Source organism: Petaurus breviceps, unplaced genomic scaffold, assembly GCF_028583685.1.
Source record: "Petaurus breviceps papuanus isolate PSGF00001 unplaced genomic scaffold, PetGlider_PUasm1.0 80, whole genome shotgun sequence".
NCBI classification, from domain to species: Eukaryota; Metazoa; Chordata; class Mammalia; order Diprotodontia; family Petauridae; genus Petaurus; species Petaurus breviceps.
Genome location: NW_027186540.1, coordinates 12,118,560 through 12,144,670, shown reverse-complemented (window position 1 = coordinate 12,144,670; position 26,111 = coordinate 12,118,560).

Below are 26,111 nucleotides of genomic sequence, written 5' to 3'. Positions count from 1 at the left end.
AGAGGCCAGCACAGTGCTGTGGGAGGTGAGCCCAGCCCCATGCAGAGGCTTTAGCCACAGGGCGGGGCTGACCAGCTGCCACCCAGAGGGACTCCAGATTAGCAACAGCTATGGCTGTTTCCAGATTTATCAACACATAGATGCGAAGGACAAAGTGAGAGGTCAGTACAGTCTGGACTTTGGGACTCAGTAAATGGGAGTGCATGGCTTTTGCCCCCCTGGGGAGAGAAGCCACTGAGACCCAGCACAGCCAGCCAGGGACACGTAGCAGCTTCAGCTCCTGGCATGCAGAGTACAAGGGGACCAAGCACCATTCTAAGGGGTAATCACTCTTGCTTTAACCTTCTTGGATCTGGATTGCAGTCTAGGGTGGAGGTCCTGGGGTGTGTGACCAGCTTGCCAGAGCATGTGGAGACCTCAGAGAGGGCACCCATCTAATACTTTTGGCAGCTGAGAAAACCCCAGTGTTTGGGACAAAAGCTCCCCTGTCTGTGGCAGAATCCTACTGGAGCAAAAAGTTCAGGGGTCAAGTGACTGAGGGAGGATATGACCAGGCAAAGGAAACAAAGCAGACAGGAGATTCCAACATTAGACTACTACTTTGGGGACAAAAAGGAGAAAAGCATGGAACAGGAAGAAGACAGTGAAGTCAGAACTCATGCACCAAAAACTTCAAAGGAAAATACGAGCTGGTTACAGGCCATAGAGAATCTTAAGAAGCAGATAAGAGAAGTGGAGGAAAAAAAATGAGAACAATGCAAGAAAATTACAAAATGATAGTCAACAGCCTGAGTGAGGAAAATCAAACCTTAAAAAACAGACTAACTCAAATGGCAAAAAAGGCTCAAAAAGGCAATGAGAAGAATGCCTTAAAAAGTCAAATTTGCCAGATGGAAACAGAATCTCAACAGCTCAATGAGAAGAATCATTGTTCAGAATGAGATTAGAGCAAATGGAAGCTAATGACTTTATGAGAAATTAAGATGTTGTTTAAACAGATCCAGACAAATGAAAGAATAGAAGGCAATGTGAAATATCTCATGGGAAAAGCCACTGATTTGGAAAATAGATCCAGGAGAGATAATTTAAAAATTATTGGACTACCTGAAAGCCATGATCAAAGTAGAACCTAGAAATCACCCTCCAGGAAGTTCTCAAAGAAAACTGCCCTGATGTTTTAGAACCAAAAGGTTTAATAAAGGTTGAAAGAATCCACTGATCACCCCCTGAAAAAGATCCCAAAAAGAAAACTCCTAGGAATATTATAGCCAATTTCTGGAATTCCCAGATCAAGGAAAGAATATTACAAGCAGCCAGGAAGAAACAATTTGAGTATTGTGGAAACACAATCTGTATAACCCAGGATCTGACAGCTTCTACACTCAGGGATCGAAGGGCTTGGAATATGATATTCCGTAGGTCAAAGGAGCTGGGATTAAAACCAAGAGTCACCTACCCAGCAAAACTGAGTATCATGTTTCAGGGAAAAATATGGTCATTCAGTGTAATAGAGGAATTTCAAGCATTCTTGCTGGAAATACCAGAGTTGAATAGAAAATTTGACATTCAGATACAAGAAGCAAGAGAAGCATTAGAAGGTAAACAGGGAAAAGAAATCATAAGGAACTTATCAAAGTTGAACTATTTATATTCCTACATGGAAAAACAATAATTGTAACTCATGAAACTTTTCTCAGTAGTTGAAGGGAATATATATATATATATATATATATATATATATATGTCTATATATGAGGATATATGGGCATATGAATATATATGTGAATGTGTGTATATACGTTTATAGTTATACATAGATAGAGGGCACAGGACCAATTTAACAGGAAGGGATGATACTTAAAGGTGAAATTAAGAGGTGAGAGAGGAACATAATGAGAGGAGATGGGGAGAGACAGAATGGGGTAAATTATCTCATATAGAAGAGGCAAGGGAAAATGGTTACAATGGAGGGGAAGAATAGCAAGGCAAAAGGGAATGGGTCAACCTTATTCCCATTGAATTTGGTTTGAGGAGGGAATGAAATACACATTAAATAGGGTATCTCACCCTCCAGGAGAGTGGGGGGGAAGGGGATGAGAGGGGGCATGATGGAAGGGAGGGCAGGCTTGGGGGGAGGGAAGTTGGAAGCATCCACTGTTGAAAGGGGATGGGATCAAAGTGGAGAATAGAACAAGTGGGAGGTGGGATAGGCGGGAGAGAAATATAGTCAGTCTTTTACAATATATCTACTATGTTAATGTTTTGCATTAGCCACACATGTACAACCTATACTTAACTGCTTATCTTCCCAGTAAGGGTGGGTGAAAAGGGAGGAAGGGAATGAATCTGGAATTCAAAGCTTTAAAATCAAATATTCAAATATATATATATATAATATATATGTTAATAATAGTATATACACATATATACTATTATTAATACTATTTTACATGTAATTGGGAAAGAAGATATACAGCCACTGTGGCATAGAGATCCACTGGAAAAATTGAAAGGGGTATGGGAGAAAATATGGGAGAGAGCAGATTGGAGGAGGGGATATCCTGTGGGACTGCTATTTTGGGGCGGTGGATAGGGGAAAAACAGGGAGAATATTTGTAATTCAAAATCTGGAGGAAATGAATGATGTAAATCAGAAGTTAATAAAGCATTTGAAAAATAGAAATACCCTTAGTAGAGTATAAGCTATTGAGGATAGAGACTGTTTGTTTTTTGTCTTTGTATTACCATGGTCTAACAGATACTTGTTGAATTCAACTGAATTATTATTAAATTAATTATCTTGCCTCTGTTCCTTCAATACATTTATTAGGGGTCATTTATCTAATTGCAATTTTCAGTTCCCTTTATGCCTGTCCTGGGCTTGCTTATTTCCTCCCTCTTCTCCCTCTCATTCTTCTCATAAGCTCTAAGGGGTTCAATTTTTGTCACTGTGCAGATGACTCAGACTAAAAATTGCAGTAGAGGTGCCTTCCTACATTTATAGAAGTAGTTTCTCACCTGGAAGTTTCCTATACCAACCAATAAAATCAAGTCCAGTCCTGTGGTAGTGTCTACCATATCCCATCCAGCCCTTGTTCTTTCAACACACTGACTAGTGAATATTTACTACTAAATATCCTGTAGTTGATGTAAATTTAACATGTACAAAACGGAACTCATCACCTTCCTCTCCAAACTCCCTCCACTCTTCTTCCTAACCTCCCTCCTTGCAAAGGTCATTAGAAACTTTCTAGTCATTTAGATTCATAACCCTTATATCTCTCACTCTTCCTCACCCTGCATAGTCAATCAGTTGCCAAGCCTTGATGACTCTTCCTATTCATCGCTCCCATACATCCTGTTCTCTCTATACCCATAGTCCCCAACTTACTTTAGCTTCTTAATTTGTTTCCCTTTCTGGAGTTTCTGTTTTCTGTAATTCAGACTCTATGAAGCTATGCAGTTCTATTTTTCTCCTTCCCTTGTTCAAAAAGCTACATTTGCTTTTAAGGAAGCAAATTGCTTATTGCTTTTAAGGAAAAATTAAAACTCTTCTCTTTCAGCATTCAAAGCTCCTCATATTTACTTCTCAGCTTCCTACATACCTTTTCCTTCATACCTTGTCACAACCAAACTAGACTACTTGCTGTTCCTCATTCACAATATTCTATCTATTGAATGTGCCTTTGAACATGTCTCTGTATCCTATCTCTGCATTTCCCTCTACACTCTCAGAGTCTAGCTCAAAATTACCCCCACCTGAGGAACTCATTTCTCATCATCCTCCAATGTATTTATTTTTACTTTGTATGTATTTAGCATTAATTACATGCGGACATGTTGCTCACATTACTTCCTGAGTGCCTAGCACTGTGTGTGGTTAGCATGAATCCTTAATGGACACTTGATGGTTGATTCAGACCAAACTTATTTTGACTTTCTATGGAATATACATTTATTAATTTCTCACAAACATTATATGTATATGTGGGTGTGATGGAGTGTCTATGACTAGCCTGGTTAATGTGATTGAAGAAGTTTCAGATAGCTCCATTGAATTAATCAAAAGTATAAACTAGGTGTGAACAAGTACTAATCAATTTAAGAGGAAGAAAGTGGTTTGATCGTTCAAAAAAGATAGATGGTGCCCGCAGGAAATATAGTGTGTAATAGGCTGAAAGAATCACACACTTCTAGGCCCATGTACATATAACCACAAACCAATTCTGAATTGCCAAGCCAAGCAGTAGAGCCATTCTAGTGGTGGATGAGCTCTAACATAGGCCCTGAGGAGGAATCACCTGTAGGCTGGGGAGGTTTTCTTTTTTTTTAATCTCTCTCCTTCCCCTCCCCCTTCAAGAAATTTTTTGAGTTGGGACATCCTGAGGTCCCATCAGAAGTCTCTCCTGTGATCAGAGTTCATAACAGAGTCCACCTGAACTGGTAGCAGTGGCCATAGCAGTTGGGAGATGATCAAGTATCAATATTGAATTGAAATGGAAGTGTCCATAGGGACAGTCACCTTGCAAGAAGTATGTAATCTGGAGAGATTGAAGGCTGGCAGCATATTGACCCATGAGATGCTGTGTATCTGTGAGAAGGGAGTCTACCACTGATTCCTTATGCATAGCTAACTTCATAAGAACTCCACAAAGAGAGAAAAATACTGCAAATAACCAGGATTTAGGGATTTACCCTATTGCCACTTGGGTTCTTATAAAGCCACACATGAGTAACTTTCCAGAGGACTGCTTTTGTGAACAGCTTTCAAGGTTCTGATTACATAGTATAGTGAGCTCTCTATTTATTCAATAACAAATCAGAGCAAAACATTCATAGAAAATCAAAATACAGCATTCACAATTTTATAACTTATCACAGAAAAATCAAAATACAGCATTCACCATGTCACAACTCCACAATTTATCACTAAAATGGCCACATAGTTTTCACCAAAGTGGTCACATAGTTTTCAACAAAGTACATTCATTTAGTCAAACACAAAATTCTTAATTCAATCATAAAGCACAAAAGTCAAAATTCTCCACTCCTAGGTCAAAGTACATCATAATCTTCTCAGTCAGTACACAGTATTCAAGTAAAGTCTTCTTTCAGCTTGACTTGAGGCTGGCTCTCAGCTTCCGTGGTTCCTCTTCCATGGTCCCAGCTCCAACTGTCACCTGGATTCAAAGGCAGGCAGCTCCCAGTTCCTTGCCCAACTCCTTGTCCTGTTCTTGTTCTTCATCCAGTTCCCATTCCATATTGAAGTTCCCAGTGTCCAGTCCACCTCAAGTCCTTCACAGTTCCTGTTTCTTGAAAGACAAAACTTGAAAGAGCCACAATAATATTCATGCACATTGCAGGCACCATCATCAATTCACTATCTGCCTGTGAAATCAACTCAAACTCACCAACAAGATCCAAGAGGTCAATACTAATCATCAACATAGAAATTAACACAGACCCACAAACAAGGTCCAACAAGTCAGCACAAATCATCAGTAAAGTCCCAGGACCTCCAAAACCCTCCTCCAGGACTTCTGTTAACAACCAAAAAATCCTCTTTCAGGGCTTCCAGTAATTTCCCAGGGCATCAGTACAAAGTATCACAAACAAACACCAACACAGACAGAGCAGACAAACAGAGTGCCAGGATACCACAAGCTTTTTCCTTCTTGACTCTGCCACCACAAGAGTCTTCTTCTCAGTTGGGCTGTCTCTAGCCTGGAAATTCTCCTTATATATGGTTATTAGCTCCTACCCTTCCTGTTGTAGGAGTTCATGAGTTCTAGGGTTCACAAGTTGTGGGGTTCATACATTCTGTTTCTTAACAGATTTGATGCAAGGCTCAAAAGGAAACAAGGTGTGAACTACTTCTGTTCTGGCCATTACAGTTCTCTACATGTGTATCTTCTCAGAATTGTTCTCTGTGTTAGAGTCCATTCATCCCATGGATCTGTATGCTTTTGTGAGATAGTATGACAAAGGCTTTGGGAGGGTATTTTTGTGATACTAATTATTTTTACTACATTATCTTGGCTTTTTCATTCAATAAAAGCTAATTAATGGCAATTAATCAATGGGAAGCATAAGGGCTTAAGAAGTAGGCTAGAAATTCAGCTTCTCAGGTCACCCAGTAGAATCCTAAATAATTATAGCTACCCTCTGGGTGCCCAGCTGTAAGTTAGTAAGAGTGAGCCCAGAAAGGGTGTGACATACATGTGTATGCATATGAGAGACTTTGGTAGAAAAATTTGACTAAATTTAAACAAAATAACTGATATGTGAATATCATCTAATAATAGTAAAGGGGTATGAAAACTGCCTTTAAATTTCTCAGTGAAATCAGGTGGCTTAGTGCAGAAGTGTAAAATATAGATCAAATCAAAATATGATATCAAATATAAAATATCAGATATCAGGAAATAAGAATCAGATATCAAAATATGAATCAGATCAAAATGTAATTGGGAAATATTTAATGAAATAAATCAAAATGCAATAAAACATAGATAATATGATATTTAAAAACTAGGTCAGAATGCAGCCAACAGGGATCTTTATGTATGACTCAGTGGCCCTAGCCAGCCTACCGTCTAGGGTAGAGAGCTAGCCTCTTGAGGGCAAGAAAACCCAGATTCGAGTCCCAATCTGGCATATACTGGCTTTGTGACCCTGGTCAAGTCACAACCCTTCAGGGTCTCTGACAATTCTCTAAGAGTTAGTTCCAGAGTAGTTCCTCTGCACTGATAAAAGTGTTTCCTCACTAAGAGTTTGTGCACTGAGGAAATCAAATGTTAGTTTAAAAAAGTCGGGGGAAAAGTTCTCACTATAATTCTTTTTTTCCCCTCACTATAATTCTTGCAGTGAATATTCATTGGATGTCTGTGCCTTTTTAAAGTTATAAAATCAGATTTTATTTTAACTTCCATATTAAATTAAAATGTTTTTGATATGTCAGTCCCTATGTAGAGGTTATACTACATGGTAGCTTTACCTCATTTATGTCTGGGGGCCAACTAGTCATTCGACAATGTGGAATTCATCATCCTTGAAGTCTGGATTATTTAAAAATTACCACCAAGTCTCTTACTTAATGTACTTAGTTCTTTCCTGTAACTCCAATTTTTCATTTTATTAAACACATTTATTTACTCATTCTCCATAATGGAAAGTCAGCAAGATTGGTAATAAACTCAATAGTGAGCCTTTCGTCCTTCCTATAGAATAAACATTTATGAATCACTCCTTTGCACTCAGGAACTACATGAGGCACTTTCTCCAGCTCCCACAGCCTTAAGCCTTATTTCCTCTTGAAGTTCTCACTCCACAGTCCTCTAACCCTAATGCCATAAGCCTTTAAAACTGATGTCACAAGGAGTTTCTCATCATTCAGACTCATCGTCAAGACTTGGGCTTTTCACTAATGACTGCTTTAAGCTGCCAGCAACTTTTTTTTTTATTCTCAATTCGTCAAAATTCCTGTGAAGAAAAGTGAATAGCTCTTTGTTTCTATCTCAGGCAAAATGATCTGAGGGTGGGTGTGAGAGCAGTACTCTGTCCCTGATTACTAACAAACCTCCAGGAGCTCTGAGTCAGATTGAGCAGGGGGCTAGTTAGCCAAATGTAGACCATTACTGAAACCCTAGGGTAAATTTATTACATTTCTATAACTCCCCTAGATTTTCCACCCCAATGCAAAAGTATATTAGACTGATGTTTGGCAAGCCCTTACCCTGCTGTAATTCCTTATATCTCCATCTATAATGAAGTACACTTGGAATTAGATAGCTTTCAGAGGGCAGACCAGAATTCTGTTATTCAGCTATGGCTGGCTACTTGGTCATGTCTGATTGCAAAATTAGATGAGCCATTTTGAAAAAGGACGTGAAGAAAATGTTTAGATTGATGCTCCAAATCGTGACCGGAGAGAGGAGCATGATTGCAGCAAGAAGTATATAGTTCAGCATCTAAGAAAAAGGCAAAAGTTTTGACTCATGCCTTGTAGTCAGATTGTGCTTGCTTTAATTCTACCTTATCAATAGTTCTCATTAGGAATTCTGATTGCAGTCCATGCAAAAGCAAACATAAATAAGAAGCAGCTGCCTCTGGTCCCCTCTGCCTCTAGCGTGTGTGTGTGTGCATACATGCACATGTGTGAAAGTTTTGTTTTGTTTTTTTTACAGTTGCAGATGCCATGGGATTATGTTTGAGTTTCTAATAGTAAGAGTTAGTGATGAGCAAATATACTATATATGGATACCACACACACACACACACACACACACACGGTATGCACACACACACATGCATAATAAAACTACCTATAGTAGTAGCAGCAGCTAGTATTTGTATATAGCTTTTACTATATGCTTTATAATTATTATCTCATTTGATCCTCTCAACAACCCCAGGAAATAGGTGCTTTTATCATCTCTACTTTACAAGTGAGGAAACTGAGGCAACCAGATTTAGTGACTGGCCCAGAATTACACAGGAAGAGATTTGAACTCATTTTATTGACTCTAGGCCTAATACTCTATCCACTGTCCACCTAGCTTCCCTTAGTTTATATATTTAAACACTCATGTACACATATGTATATACACATACATGCACATATATGTATATATAGATACATACATGATTCTATGTAGTCAGAATAGATAGCTGTTTGGAGATATTCTCCAAAAACTTTCCCAGACTAGTTTACCATAGTTCCCTTGAATTAGGCCCTGTTGTACCTGTAGTCACTTGTTAAAAAGTAAAAGCATTATGTCAGTCACTAAAGAATCCATTATCTTCCTCATATTATTATCTCAGTAGAGGATTAGTTTACCCCATTAACTAATCACTCATCTAGAATGGTACAGGTGAAATTTGACATCATTTTGATACAGCAAAATTGCTGAAGGAAATGCTCCAAAGCATCACACATTGCCCAGAGAAGGAAGATTAAGCTGGAATTTCTATGGAGGTAGCTCTAGGAAGGTAGCCTGGGTACAATCAAGGTTTGTGCCTGAGAAGGGCAATGACAGATGTGGGCTCCATGAAAAAGAGGATTGTGTGCATGTGTTTGGGGGGGGCAGGTGAAACAAGTCCAAGAAAAAGGTCTGCATGTTTACATAGCTGGGTACATGGATCTATCTGGGTGACACTTTTGTCATTGTTACTGAAGAAGTAGAAAGGAACAATGAAGCCCTTGGAACCATTTTGTATAGTTCTTTCTTTCACAGGTTTCTCTGTCATTATTTAGTGACCAACATTCTGTCAGTAAGTCTTTTCACACTTAGGTGGTGAAGAATGTGAAGGTAAATGTCACTTAATTATTTTGTTAAGGATAATGACTTCTGGGAGCCAAGATGATGGTGTAGTAAGTAGTAAATTTCCATAACTCTCCCATATTCACTTCCAAATGACCATAAAATAGTGCCCTAAAACAAATCCTGGAACAGCAGAACCACCTAAAAGATGGGGTTGAAAGAATCTTTTAGCCCCAGAAACCTGAATGATTGTCAAGAAAGGTCTGTTTAACTCTGGTAAAAAGGGAGCACAGTCCAAGACAGGAAATGTCCAAACAAGCCCGCAGCAAGCCTGACCTCAGCAAACCAGAGGGAGATCCTAAGCCCCAGTATGGTGAAGCAGGCAAATGTCAACACCAGGACCTCCCTAGATGCCTCAGCATTGCCAGGGGAACCTGCAGACTCCAGCTCAGTGAATCACAACATGCTTCAGTTTAGCCCTGGGCAAACAGGCATCCTCCTGTGGCCAGACCTTGTAATGGTAATGCAATTTGAGTTTGAAGATCCCTTTGTGTTGGCAAAGGTAGCAGGTACTTAGCACTTAGTAACTGATAGAGCCTCTGTTGGGGAAGCAGAAGGTATGAACTCCTGTCTCCTGTTACTGACATAACATTAAGGGGTTGGCTGAAACGGAAAGCTAATGCTGTGTGTATATAAGGAAAAGCCCCAGGAAGGGACAGTCAGAATTTCTTGGGACCAGCATCTGGAGGCAGAGCAACTATAGAAGGGAAATGAAAATAGAGAACTGAGCCAGAATTTCCTGAGAACTTGTGGTGGTGGAAGCCCCCACCCCCACACCAGGCTGGATAAGGTGATTCTGATTTTTTGAACAAGCTGCAGAAGACTGAGGAAGCATGACCATGATGCTTAGACTATATCTGTTTGTGGCTTGGTTAGTCTTGAATTCCCAGGAAGAGAAATTGTGAAGAATTTGAGAAGGACTGGACACTGTGAGCTCCAATATGGAGTAGGAACTGCCCAGAGAACTGGACAAGGACCTGGGAGCTGTCTCTGAATCTAGGTAACTGGTGGATGAACTGCTATATTGTGATTGCTGTACCTTGATTTTCTGTGAATGTTTTGCCTTGATTTGTTATGGAATAAATAATGTTCACTATATTGCGTAATCTGAACCTTAAAAACTGTTCACAGCAGCATTCTTCTGAAAAGCTGCTCTTGCATGGCATTACAGACCTCCACATATTTCAGCACAACCCTGGGCAAACAGGTAGAGGCCAGCCTACAGGTTCCTAAGCTAACAGGAAGGTATCAGCTAGCACTGGATCCCACCAGGCTTTAACATCGTCCCAGACAAACAGGCAGCCTCCAGAAGCCAGACTGTCGGTGCTTCAGTGTAGCCATGTGGAAATGCAGAAACATTCCCATTGACCTCAGCACATGCCAGATACCACCACTAGGACCCCAGCTCAGCACCAGGTAACCTTCTAAACCTCTAGGCCTTCTAGCAGCACCAGTCATCCCCACCCCCTCAGTAGCACCAGACACCAGGGTCCCCCTTAGACCACAGAGCAACATTAGTGTAGCTCCAGGTAAATAGCCATGGCCTGCAGCCATGAGACAGCCTGAGACAGTCCCCTCCACCCTAGGAGCAGAGCTCAAATTTAAAAGAAGATGAACAAAAATACAACAAAAAATAATCTGACCATAGGAAGTTATTATGATGATAGGGAAAACCAAGACATAAACTCAAAAGAGAACAACAGTGTCAAAATACCTATGGGCAAAACCCCAAAGGAAAATGGGAAGTGGTATCAAACTCAGAAAGAACTTGTGGAAGAGCTCAAGAAGGAACTTAAAAATCAGAGAGGTAGAAGAAACATTTTGGAAAAAGAGAGTGATGCAAGAGAACTATGAAAAAAGAGTCAATAGCTTGGAAAAAGAAAACTGCTTAAAAAGTAGAATTAGCCAAATAGAAAAGGAAATACAAAAATCCACTGAAGAAAGCAACTCCCTAAAAAGTAAAATTGGCCAAATGGAAAAGAAAGTAAGAAAGCTAATTGTGGAAAACTACTCCTTAAAAGTTATAATTGGGCAAATGCAAGCTAATGACTCTATGAGACATCAAGAATCAATCAAATGCAAAGGAATGAAAAAAAATAGAAGAAAATGTAAAATACCTCATTGAAAAAAAAAAGCAAAAAAGAAACTGACCTAGAAAATAGATCAAGAAGAGTCAAAGAGAGAATCCTTGGACTACCTGAAAGTCATAACCAAAATGGAGACTTGGACAGCATATTTCAAGAAATTGTAATGGAAAACTGTCTTGATATCCTGGAACCAGAGGGCAAAAATGCATTGAGAGAATCCACCAATAAGCTCAGGAAAGAGTTGCTAAAAGAAAAACTTTAAGGAACATTATAGCCAAATTTCAGAACTATCAGGTCAAGGAAAAGGTACTGCACGTGACCAGAAAGAAGCAATTCAAATATCCAGGAGCCACAATCAGGATTACACAGGATTTAGCAGCTACAACATTGAAGGAGGAGAGGTCATGAAACATGATAGTCTAGAAGGCAAAAGAGCTAGGATAACAAAGAAGAATCACTTACCTGGTGAAATTAAGCATAATACTTCAAGGGGAAAATTGATCATTCAATGAAATAGAAGGATTTCAAGCTTTCTTAAGAAGATCAGAATTGAACAAAAACATTGATCTCAACATCAAAACCCAAGAGAAGCCTAAAGTGGTAAAAAAGGAAAAGAAAACATAAGGGATTCAATGGAAAATGACACTTGTAATTCTTCAAAATTGAATCACTAATAGTACAGCTAGAAGAAAAATACATAGGTCTGGATATAAGGTGAATTTGAGGGGATGACATAAAAAATAAGGCATGAGACAGAGGAGTACACTGGGTGCAGAAGGAAGGGGAATGTAGAAAAGGGTAAATTATTTCACATGAAGAGTTGCAAAAGACCTATTACAATGGAGGGAGAGATGGGAGGGTGGGTGATGGGCATCACTTGAACCTTACTCTTATCAGTATTGGTTCAAAGAGGGAATAATATACACAATCAGTTGAATATAGAAATCTATCTTATTAGACAGGAAAGTAGGAAGGGAAGAGATTAAGTACAGGCAGGTTTGGGAGAGAACTGACAGAAGAGAGGGCAGACCTGGGGAGGAGGTAGACAGAAGCAAAATTGGTGAAGAGAGAAAGGGTAAAAGGAGAGAGAGACACACAGGAGGAAAAAGAGGATGGAGGGAAATACACAGTTAGTAAACATAGCTGTGAATGGGATGAACTCTCCCATAAAATGGAAGTGAATAGCAGAGTGGATCAAAAACAAGAATCCTATCATATGTTGCTTATGAGAGACACTCTTAAAACAAAGAGACATATACAGAATAAAGGTAAGGGACTGAAGTAGAATCTATTATGCTTTAGCTGAAGTGAAAAAGGAAAGAAAGAAAGAAAAACAGAGGAGTCCTGATCTTAGACAAAGAAAAAGCAACAATAGACCTAATTAAGGAAGGAAGTTAGATCTTGTCAAAAGGTATAGACGATAAAGTAATATCAATACTAAACACATATACACAAATTCTTTTCTTTTGGAAGGGGGAAAGGCAAGGCAGTTGGGGTTAAGTGACTTGTCCAAGGTCGCATAGCTAATAAATGTCAAGTGTCTGAGGCTGGATTTGAATTTAGGTCCTCCTGATTCCAGGGTTGGTGCTCTATTCAGTGTGCCACTTAGCTGCCCAGCATTCCAATTCCTTTTTTTTCTTACTGGAAGACTTTTTATTGTAGGTAGGGTGGGATACCTTGGCACAGATTAGATGATTCCAATTTTGTTGACAACATCTAAAGCATGTACATAGGCCTTCTTCTCTCCATCAGGCTGGATCAGAGTGTTGACCTTGGCCACATCAATGTCATACAACTTCTTTACTGCCTTCATGTTCTGATGCTTGTTGGCCTTGATGTCCACGATGAAAAGTAGGGTGTTTTCCTCAGTCTTCTTCATAGCAGACTCAGTGGTCAAAGGAAACTTAATGATGGCATAGTGATCAAGCTTCTTTCCCTGAGGGGTACTTTTCTGAGGGTATTTGGGCTGCCTTCGAAGTCTTAGTGTCTTTGGGCTCCAGAAAGTGAGGGATATTTGAATCTTCTTCTTTTAGTGGCTATGGACACCCTACAACATAGATTTCTTGGCCTTCAAGTCCTTGGACCTGGTTTCTGTCTTGGGTTGGGATTGGGGGAGGCAACAGCTTCCTTCAGCACCATCTTGGGGGAAAGTCCAGCATCCCAATTCTTAAAGAAGAAGTTAGGTGAGTTACAGATTCATAACAAAACAAGATTAGAGAGCATTACAAAATGTAAAATTGATAATTTTGATTATATTAAATTAAAAAGCTTTTGCACAAACAAAACCAATTCAACCAAGATTGGAAGGAAAGAAGAAAGCTGGTAATCAATCTTTATAGCAAGTTGTAAAGCCATGCACAAGCAGCTTTCCAGAGGACTGCTGCTGTGAACAGATTTCAAGGTTCTGATTACATAGTATAGTGAACACTCTATTCAGTAACAAATCAGAGCAAAACATTCTCAGTAAAACAAGGTACAGCATTCACAATGTTAGAACTTATCAAGATAATCAAAATACAGCATTCATAATAACTTATCACAGAAAATGGCCACATAATTTTCACCACAGTGGTCACACAGTTTTGAACAAAGTATAAACATTTAGTCAATCAATCACTTAGTAACTCAATCATTCAATCATTCTTAAGGAGGCTTGCCTTCTTAAGGGTCACAAAATACAATAGTCAAAGTTCTCTACTCATGGTGCACACTGAGTTACAATATCAGTCACTTAAGCACTCTCTTAAGGGGTAGTGCAAAATACCCAGGCCATCCACACCTCAGTCACAAATAAGTTACAATCTTTTCAGTTAGTACACAGTAAAAGTTTTCTGAATATGCAACTTCAAAAAATCAATTTAAAATCAAACACATAATGAATCTGAGGTATCTCTGGAACTGTTTGCCTGGGTTGCTTTGTGCAACTGACTGTGGCCTTGGTTCAGAGCAGAAAGCATGTGTACTTTGCACTGCTTAGCTATGCAACACCAACTAACGCTGCAAAATTGCTTAAAGGGGTCAAGAGTGGAAAACGTTTAAGAAGTCCTGCTCTAAATCACTTGATGGGAGAAGTGCAAACAAAAACAACTCTGAAGTACCACCTCATACCTATCATATTGGCTAATTTGACAAAAAAAAGCAAAATGATAAATATTGGAGAGGATGTGGAAAAATTGGGACACTAATGCTTTGTTGGTGGGGTTGTGAACTGATCCAACCATTCTGGAGAGCAATTTGGAACTATGCCCAAAGGGCAACCAAACTGTGCCATATCTTTTAGTAGTAGGTCTGTATCCCAAAGAGATTATAAAATGTGGATCTCTAAATGTGGATCTAAGCATACTTTTTTTCACTTACTTTATTCTTTCTCATGTTTTTTTTCCTTTTGATCTGTTTCTTCTTTCACACATATGAATAATATGGAAGTATGTTTTACATGATAGCATATGCATAACATATATCAAATTGCCTACCATTTTAGGAAGAGGGGATGGCAGGGGGGAAAGGAGAAAAAATTGGAACTAATAATTTTGTAAAAATGAATGCTAAAATTTGTCTTGACATATCATTGGGGAAAAAAGAAATACTATTTAAAAATAATTTTGTTATGTCATGCCTGATTCATAGTGATATAGAAACTTCACTGTAAATTGCATTTGTAGAATAATCATAGAATTTCTTAGGTATTATCAGGAGGCTTTGAATTGCCTATATTTTTTCCCCTGACCAGATGGTAGTATACTTTTTTAAAGTTTTCCCAACCACTTTTTAGTATTGATGCATAGACTTTACCAAGAGTTCTTATCGCAGTTGATAGATCTTCCTCTGGTCTCATGAATTCCTCTGTGAATTATCATTAAGACTTATAGCTCTAGTATCCTAGTGTCAGATATAACTGTGCAGTTCATATTTCCATTAAACTGTGCTCTCTTTTTAAAAAAATCAATTTTATTGATGCCTTTTATCTTTTCATTGACCCACTCCCCCTCCATATTGAACCCTTCCTCAAGTACAAGCATCTAAGACAGAGATCATATCTGAAAATGTGTGTAGTCTTCTCTTTTTGCATGATGAGGGGTGGGATGAAGGGAATGTATCATTATCTCTTCTCCAGATGTGATATTTTCAGAAAGGAAAGGAATGCTAGTTATGAAAAGTGTGTGGGGTAGGAATGGGAAGATGGATCAACATTAGTCAGTGATAAAATTTATTCTATTGATGTCTTACTTCTTGTGTGAGCTTGGTCAATTTCTTTTTTTTTCTTTTTTTTTTAAGCAATCGGGGTTAAGTAACTTGCTCAAGGTTACATGGCCAGTTATTTCTGGGTGTGGTGCTAAGTATCTGAGCCCAGATTTGATCCCCAGGTCATCCCGACACTGGAGGTCAATTTCTTTCACTTCTCTGTGTCTTAGTTTTCTCATCTATAGTGAGGAGGGTTCACCATATGACTCCTAAGGGCCCTTTCAATGTTCAGTCTATGATCCTATGGTCCTCTTTATCACAAAAGGACTTTTTTTTCTATCTTCCATTTGTCAAGCAGTCTGTAAAATTCAAGAAAATCCTTGAGTCTCTTTTGAAAAGGTTGTTCTGAGCAACAGTACTTCAACCTGACTGAGGGAAAACCTTGGAGACAAAATATTCCTTTGGAAAAAAAATAGGGACCAGTCATTTTTATCTCATTCAAGATTTGTCACCAACTAGCCTGGTGACTCTAGGCAAGTCACTCAAACTCTGTAAATTTCAATTCCTTCAAATGTAAAGTGGGAGATATTAATACTCTGCTTATTTGAAAGTTGTAAGAAAGCACTTTGCAAGCTGTAAAGTATTTCTTCAGTGTTACCTATCCTCAAGAATGAATCAAAATAAAGTCCACATACTGAGGAAATTATATTAAGACCCTGAAAACATATGCCATGGGATAAGAGTTTGGAAGCTAGGAAGGACCTTTAAAGTAACTTAATCTAACCCTCGTTTTTTCCTCTTCTCTTTCCTTTCCTCTCTTATTTCATTGAATAATAAGTTGTTTATATGTAAACCCACCAGCACCCATCCCACAATGCCTTTATTGTAACCAAAAATAACCCAGTGACGAAGCATGACTGCATACAAAATTTCAAATCCATAGACTACTCACCTTTCTATGGGAAAGAAAAAAAGTGTTTCTTCATTTTCCTTATCTACTCTTGTGCCATTATCGTTCCTTGATTGTTGTTGAACTTCATCTTAATGGCCTTTTCTTTTACCTGATAGTATTTTATTGTATACATTTTTGTATATTGTATATATTATTCTCTTGGTTCTGCTTACTTTACTCTGCATCAATTCATAAAAGTCATCCCATGTATATTCAAATTTCTTGCAGTCATTGCTTACAAAGCAATAGTATTTTATTACATGGATGCACATGGGAGTTCTTAATATGGGTTCCATAAGCCCCTTAAATATCTGTGAATTCACTGGAGAAAAATGACATCTTTATTTTCATTGCAATTACTTATGAACATTCTTGAGGCTTCCTAGGCTTTGCCAAAGCAGTCCATGCCTCCCCCTCCAAAAAAGGTTAAGAACCCCAGTATTACCATACTTTATTCTGCCTTTCCCCATTCTGTAAACATCTTATAGTTTGCCAATGTTTTACTACCATAAAAAGTTTTTATGAATATTTTCATTCTATCTTTGGATTTCTTGTGGTAGTAGGGAAAACCTTAGTAGGGGGTTTTCTAAGTCAAAGGATAGGACAAGTATTAAGGCTTTTCTAGTAAAATTCTTTTTTTTTTTAAGCAATCGGGGTTAAGTAACTTACCCAAGGTTACATGGCCAGTTATTTTGTGTGGGTGTTAAGTATCTGAGGCCAGAACCGATCCCGGGTCCTCCTGACTTTGGGGCCAGTGCTCTTGCTAACTGCACCACCTAGCTGCCCCATCTAGTAAAATTCTTAATTGTTTTCTAGAATGGTTGGGCCAATTCATAGCCTTGCCAGTTATATAATAGTGTGATCCTCTTCCTAAAGCTTCTCAAAATCAACTAGCTTGATCCTTTTTTTGCTTTATCTTTTCCAGTTCTCTCCAGATCCCTGATTTCATAGATGAAGGAACTTGGAGAATGTCGTATAAGTGGTAAGTGGCAGTGCCAAGATTCAAACCTAACTTCTTTTAGTCCCTATTCAGTATTTTTGTTTTGTACCACAGTAAAAAGTTTATTTCATTGATTTAGACCTGAAATGGTCCTCAGAGTAGAGGGGCAGCCAGATGGTGCCTTGGATAGAGAGCTGGACCTGGAGTCAGGGAAGCCTGAGTTCAAATCTAGCCTCAAACACTTTAGAAGTTTTGTGACTTTGGGCAAGGCACTTAAATTTTTTGCCTCAGTTTCCTTAATTGCAAAACAGGGAGAATAATAGGTTCTATTTCACAGAATTGCGAGGATCAAATGAGATATTTTTGAAAAGTACTTTGCTCAGTTCCTGGAACTATATAAACACTCGTTCTTCTTATGCTTATTATTATTTATTATTATTACCACAGAGATGTGGAAATTGCTGCCCAGAGAGGTTAGCTGCCCAGGCATCTAGCTGATACAGTGGATAGAGCACTGGGTCTCAAATCAGAAAGACCTGAGTTCAAATTTGATTTCAGATACTTTCTAGCTGTGTGACCCTGGACCAGTCACTCAAACTCTGCTTGTTCCTCCAACTGCTAAATGGGAAGACTAATAATACCCACCACTCATGGTAGGAGCAAAAGATTAACAGAGGTGATTAGGGGAAGTGGAGGGGAATTGTTCTGGGGAGCTGAAACCAGGCAGGCCAGCAGGTGCAAGGTGGTGTGAACAGAATCCAGTTTCTGCCCTCTGTCAAGTAAAGCATTGGGGGAACTTTGGTACTTCACCCTCTAGCCCTCCAAACAGAGGGGAGAGGTGACTGAGGGAAATGAGTGAGTCAAGGCTTGAGATAGCAGTATGGTGGTGAATTTAGAAGTGATGATCTTATCCTGAATGGTATCGTGATCTGTGGAGTTGAAACCAGGCAGGGCAGCAGAAGCAAATAATTTTTATACTTAAATTTTCTTTTTTTTTAAAGCAATCAGGGTTAAGTAACTTGCTCGAGGTTACACGGCCAGTTATTTCTGGGTGTGGTGCTAAGTATTTGAGCCCAGATTTGATCCCCAGGTCATCCTGACACTGGAGCTGGTGCTCTTACTTGCTGAGCCACCTGGCCGCCCTATACTTAAAATTTATTTGAAGACTGCAAAGAATTTATATTTATATGGGTTATCTCTATTGATATTTCTAGTACCAGACATTAAAATATCCTTATATTATTATGAAAATAGTTTTGACTTCAAGGATCCCCTTAAAATTCTCAGGGATCCCAGGATATTTCCAGACAGTTTGAGAGTCCTTGGTGTAGCATATAGTTGTCAGACTCCATGCCCATTTTTCAAGATTAAAATGTAATTGGGAAATGTTTAATAAAATAAATAGAAATACAATACAACATAGATAATGTGAATTTGTCATTTTCTACCTCAGTAGGTGGTCTGCAGGGATCTGTTTCTATTTGAGTTTGACACTTTTGGTTTAGTAGACATAGCCAGCCCTGAAGTGAGGAAGACCCTTCTGTCTGAATACAGGCTTTTTGTCTCTGTGCAGATCATATAAGCTCTGTTTCTAAGCCTATAATTTGCAGCGCTGGTGCTGCTTTGCATAGGCAGAGGGGTTTGTTTCACCCAGAGTTACCTATACAGGTGACACAGTTTCATGCTTTCATACAGAGTTTTGGGTAGAAAAATGTCCACTTGTTTTGCAAAGTATTAGGAAGTTCATGAGACTGAATATCATTCTTCTCAAAGGACCTTAATATTTAAGATTTATTTTACTTTCACTTTATGGACCTTTGAATGAGAAACATAGATAGTCCTGAAAAGTTTACCTGTCTTGAGTAAGTCAAGGGTCTCAGTTATCTCATCTGTAGAATGAGTGGGTAGGACAGTTGACCTCTCTGGTCCCTTCTGACTCTGGATATTTTATTCCATGGATACTTAAGAAATTCTATTTAAATGAAATCATAAGTTCAATGTCACAATTTTCGGTCCCACATGAGTCCATTGTATGTTATGGCTTTCATTTACCAGCAGATGGCACTAGTGTTCCTCAATAGATCACTGGCAGTATTCTAAACTTGTGAGAGAAGGATCATTCAAACATCCCTTCTTGAAAGCAGCACAATAAAGGGCCCTTTTGCCTATTTATCCAAACTGATTGAGATTGTCCTTGTGCTGCAGGTGCAACTAATCCTTTCAAGATGGAATAAAGCTCTACAGATCCACCTTGTGTGGTGTAAAATGTAATATAGTCACTGATCTTTAACGTTTCTTTTGCTCCTTGCAAGAAGAAAAGCACAGTATTGTAAAATATGGTGTCGGTGTGTTTAAGCAATAAGGGGATTGTTCCATTGTCTAGTGTCGACCTGGCCAGGATGCAATTTCCTTTTTCCTGTTCTCGAAATTAGCTGATGAGAACAAGTTCCCCAGGTGAGCATAAGTCCTCCAGATTTTTCTCTTTTTCCCTAAAGGAGCTGGCGAAAAGGAGAATGCCCTCCCAAGCCTTTATTCTCTTCTTTATATGCAGGGAAATTCACGAGAGCACACCAGAGCCTCCTGCTACATCCCTCCCATATCTAGTAAAACAGGGCCATTACCTGTTATTCCACTTCCTTTGAACACCAGTTTAAACCGTGAAGCTCTGGGTCTGGGATTTTCAAAGTGGATACAATTGCTACCAGGGCTGCCAACAAGACCACTTAAGTTATTACTGTCATAAACTTTTGTGTCTTTGAGTGTTGGTAAGGCAGGAAGATCCAATAGCTCAAATGCTCTACTGAGGACCCCCAAATGACTATTTTAATCCTGTCAATGACTGTTGAATTATCAGTCTCAGTGCCCCAGGTTCTGAATAAATAAAAATTATGTTTATACAACTTTCTTTGAGGGATGTAAGTCAACAAGAATTTAAGTCTATTTTATATCAGGCACTGTGCTAAACACTTGGGGATGAAAGAACAGCAAAAAAAACGTGTACTTGAGGAACTTACAGTCTGATAGGGGAGACTACATGCAAAGAAACAACTCTGTACAAACTAGCTAAATGCGGGAAAAGTTGGAAATAATCAAAAGGGTCAGTTTTAAGGGGAATAGAGAAAGGGTTCTTGTGGAAGGTGTGATTTTAGCTAAGACTTGAGTGAAGCTGGAGATCACAAGATGAGGAGGAATGCCATTTCAGGTACGGTGGGACAGTCAGTTGGGAGATAGAGAAAAAGAAAGGAGGCATTGTCATTAACTCACAGAGTATTGTGTGGAGAGTAAGGAGTAAGAAGACTGGGAAAGTTACCATAGGCAAGAGAGGAATTTTGAGGTTCAGACGTGTGAATCTTTATGACCCCATTTACCATAGCACACCAATAATGTACATGAGGTGTTCTTGGCAAAGACAATGGTGTGGTTTACTGTGTTTTTTGTTGTTGTTGTTTGGGTTTTTTTGTCCATTTCCTTCTCCAATGAGTTAAGGCAAAAAAACAAAACCCCAAGTAATTTGTTCAGGGGCCTATAGCTACTAAGTATCTGAGGTCACATTTGAACTCAGGTCTTTCTGACTCCAGACAGATTACTTTATCCCCTGAGCCATCTAGCTGCCTCTAATAGAGGAACTAGTTCTAGCAAAAATTTTTAAATCTAATAAGAATGGCAATGAAAAGAAAGCCAGCTTGGACTTTTGGGCAGATGTCTTAGGTTTGAATTACAAATACAACATTTACAATTCTGGTTACCTTGGGTAAAATTTTTAACCTCCCTGAGCCTCGGTTTCCTTCCTTGTCTCTAGAATGGGGGATAATAAAACTTGTACTATCTGCTTTATTAGGACCATTGTGAGGAAAAGGCTTTATAAACTATGTAAATGTGAACACAAATAAGCCCAATCTTTGGTGTTCTGTATCTAACCAAGGCCCGGATTGTGAAGACCTTAGAGTTCCTGCCAGATTCAGAGTGATTGAAGGAGTGGTGGCTATTTAGCATAGAAGGCAAAATACTTTGAGAGTAGGGCATGATTGCTGCCTTCAATTATTTGAAGGGTTGTGATGTGAAGAAAATAGACATGTTCTATTTGACTTCATAGGGCTGAACTAGAAAAAACAGGGAGAAGTTGCAAAAATGCAAATTTAGGCTTAATTTCAGGAGGGGAAAGAAAATTTACTTAAAAAGGAGATCTATTTCAAAGTGCAATGGCTACCTTATAGGTAATAAGATCTCCATCATTGGAAGTCTTCAAGTAAAGTTATGTAACTTCTTAGGTACATTGTAGAATAGATTTTTTTCTTCTTCCTGGTAAGGGTTTTTCTACATGGATGCTGAGGAATCTTATTATTTTTCAATTCTATCATTCTGAACTTATATTCTAAAACTGTGCTTCTCACACTAGATTTTAAAATCTAAATGATTACTAAAATCTGTGTTAGGAAGTAGAAGGCAGGCAGTAAGATGGCAGTGTACATACTGATTGTACTCTATATTAAGAAGACCTGATTTCAAATATGGTCTCAGCTATTAGCTATATGACCCTGGGCAAATCACTGAAACTCTGCCTTAGTTTCCTCAACTGCAAAATAGCACCTACTTTATAGGATTTTGTGAGTTTCAACTAAGTTGATGTTTGTAAATTACTTAGCACAACTCCTGGCATATAGCAGGTGCCAAATACATGCTTATTTTCTTCCTTTCCCTAAAATTCAATGAAAGCTGGCCATCTTTTAGGCTCAGTTAGTTATTTCTACACTGTACAGTAGTATGATCCAATTCCTTTTCCAATTTTCATCTCCTTCCCTGCACCACTTGCTGTAAACCTGAAGATTTCCTGGAATTGAAGGTTAGAATTAAAGGTGTTATGCTGTGATAAATTAAATTGAGCTCACCTCTTTTGGGCCTCTTCCTTAATGAAATAGTCCTTGCCCATTCTTTAGTATGTAGCATCTGGGATCATACCCCAATTCCCATACAAATTCCCCTGAAAAGGCTACCTACCCTGGGGTTCAAGGCTCCACATTACCTCAGTCCAAATAGTTCATAAGTTATTACAAACGTGTTTCCTTTTACCAGTCAGTCAAAAAACAGAAGTAGCACAAATCAGAGAGATTTCATAAGAGTATTAAAAAAAAGTAGTGATGACAAATTTTTGCAATCAACCAGGTGTATATTTTTCTACAGCTATAGATATCATCAGTGGGAAGAATGGAGACTAATGGGGAATATACATGGAACAGACCATACTTAAGGAATCCCCGTGGCCAAGGTGCATGCATGGAAAGGTACAAGTGGAAGGAGCCATGGGGGCACACATGTGGGCAAGGCTCATGAATGGAGGGATAACTCACACCTCCAGCACTGCCGGTGGACTCTGAGGAGGTAGATCATTCCTCTCTTCCCTTTGGGCTCTCTTCAAACCACTTGGCCATAATGTTCGGTCTTTGCAAGGTATGTAGATGCTGCTCCCTGTTAGTGTCACAGAGAGTCTGTGACAGAGTTCTCCTGGTACTGTGTTCACTGTGTTGTAGAACTTCTCTCTGTGTCTACCTCTGGGCCACTAGGAATACTTAGATGAGGGTTCCCTCTTCCCTAGGAGATGAAGGGATGTCTCTGCTTCATCTTTTTTTCGCTTAAATCCAAGCGTTTTTAGCCTCATCCCTCAGAAAGGGGGAGTTCTCAGGACACCAAGTTGTCAAACTAAGTTATGTTTTTAGCAGCTTTCCCCCACCCCCAACGTTGGTCTGTCTGTTTTCAGAGCCTTGGCAATAAAAGGTATTTTCTGTAGCAAAAGAGATACTTCAACCTTGTATCCAAGTTCTTTGGAATCTAGAACAGCTCTCCACAGGCTTTGTTTATTTTTACCCAATGTTTCCTGTTCAATAATGGTAATATTTCTCTCTAAAATCTCTGACTTAAAGTCAGAATGTCAGGGCAGCTAGGTGGTACAGTGAATAGAGCACTGGCCCTGGAGTCAGGGGGACCTGAGTTCAAATCTGGCCTCAGACACTTGACACACTTACTAGCTGTGTGACCTTGGGCAAGTCACTTAACACCACTTGCCCTGCCCCCCCCAAAAAACCCAGCAAAAATAAAGTCAGAATGTCCTTGTAATTTCCTGCCCTTCAGAGGCTCCTGTGCCCCAAGCCTATTTCAAAGAGATTCTGCCATAGAAAATTCCCAAAACTAGATGAGTCTGACTCAACACAGCTAATTTTGGTCTCCCCACTAAATAAAACTCACTAAGCATAAAAAGCTAATCTTGCCTAGCAGCCTCCCCTGCCTTTATTATGTAGATAAGTTAGACGATAAACCATCCTACACATAATTGGACAGTAGAATTTAAGAGCATACAAGTCTGGAAGAAGTGCCTCCATTTTTCTGTTCCCCAGGGCAACTAATAATATGTTTGCATTGATGAATAGTAGACTGGATAAGGGATGGATATTAAGCTGTTGGTCTTTGAACAATGGTATAAAAAGGCCACTGTTTTTTACATATATCATTTACCAAAACATTTCACTCAACACACATTAAGAACCTAACCAATTCCAATGCTAGGTAGTGGAGATAAAGGGATAAAATAACATCTAGCCCATTCCCTCAGAAGTTTACAATCTGTTCATGAATGACTGACACTGGATTTCAACGATGATTTTTTGATGTTAGTACAGTACTATTAAGTTTCTCCCACGTGAACAGCGGTTTCTTGGTTATGGGCCTGTGGTCCTAAGTTGCAGCTTAGGCTTCTCCTAGGCAGGGTTAACTGAATGCACAAGACCTGTCTATTGTTTAACCATTGTTTTTACAATCTGTCAAGTGTTTGTGTCTCTGCCATGTAAGCTCTGGAAAGGCTTTGTTTAAAATTTGCCACTCTGTCTTTGCTTAATGTCAGACTGACCTTTCTATTTCTATTGCTTCTCTGAAGTCTTCATCTGGTTTGTAATATTTGAATATATTTAGAGTGTATTGTTTTCTACGCAAAGTCTCACTTGAAAAAAGGAACTTTGGGGTGATACTGTAGTTGCCCATATTTAGTACAAAAAGAGACAGCATTCATGACATAGATGGCAAGGAGTTAGGTGAAAGTAAGGAAATTCTAGGTTCAAGTCCTGCCTTTAACATAATCTAGTTGTAAGCTTGGGTGAGGAAGTTGCCTCACAGTGATATATATACATATATATATATATACATATATAGTTCTAACACTATAATATAATTATTATATTGTAATTTTATAATTTATACTTAAAACATTATACTATAATAGAAGAATTGCTCATCTGTCTGGGTATATAGATAGGGATCCCAGCAGGAGTTCTCTACACTGATGAAATCAGAGAGCCCCTCAATCAAAAATCCTTCCCAAAGACCCTTGATGATAAGCATTAGTTGACCTTTGAAACTGATGAAATGACTTTGTTCCAAGACTTTGCACTGGAGGACCCTTGTTCCCATGTCTTCTTATATGCAGCATAAATTCATCATGCAGCTCTGCTTCTAGTCAAGGAATAGAGATTAGATAGAAGTATTGGCACATTTTAATAAGAGTCTTGTAATATTTAACTCAGGTCTCTTTTGGCATATACAAGGTACTTGGGGAAGTTGCATTAACTCTAAAAGGTGCCCTTGTAACCCCAAAGATAGTGATTTTAACTTCAGAAATATGAGTACAGTCTTTTAGGGTAACACATTTTTTGACTTTCTGAGTAACATTCAGCATAAGCTATTTTATGGTTCAGCAACCTGATTATGGCCTGATAATTCACTTCACTGAATTTAATACATCCATGCAACTTTATTCGCCTGCTGCTTTTCAAATGGATCATTTAGTGTGATACTTAGCTCAGTGATAGCTTTGCAAAGCAGAAAAAGAATTATGAGATTGTCACTTTCAGAGACTTCCTTTTCCTTTATAAGACAAAATGCAAATTTCTTAGCCTGACATTTAAGGCCTTTTGAAATTGGGTTCCCATTTGCCTTTTGAGACATATTTCATACTATCTTCTTCCTTGAATTAATGAATGACTAAGTATTAAATCCTTCTTATGTGCTGAGCCCTGTACTAAGTGTTTAGGATACATTTATGAAGAGCAAGATGGTCCTTGCTAGCAATGAGCTCATATGTTAATGGGAGAGACAGCTTAAAAAGAAAGTTCAGCTGTAAGGCCAATGGAAAGATGCAAAAGTCTTAGGGGGGTATGGCTGCAACATGGAGAGCAAGGCCCATGGGTTGCATTGGTAGGTTAGATATCAGTATGGAAAAGGGACTAAAACATAATGGTAGGGTAGATGGTGAAGTCTTATGGTCCTCCAGTTTATCAAAAGGATTATAAATTGGTGAATCTCAGTTCATCTAAATAATGTGAGCAGTCACACCCTATCTGGCAGGCCAGTGGAGAAGCCAATCCCTTGAACTTGACTTCATTTTCTGCTTCCAGCTGTCCTTAAGGACAGGTACTTTGTATACACACACACTCACACACACACACACACACACATATAGTATATATTGTGTATGTATATATACATATATAATGTATATTGTATAGTATATCTTTCTATATATCTCTATCTCTCTCTATCTCTATCTATCTATCTATCTATCTATCTATCTATCTATCTATCTATCT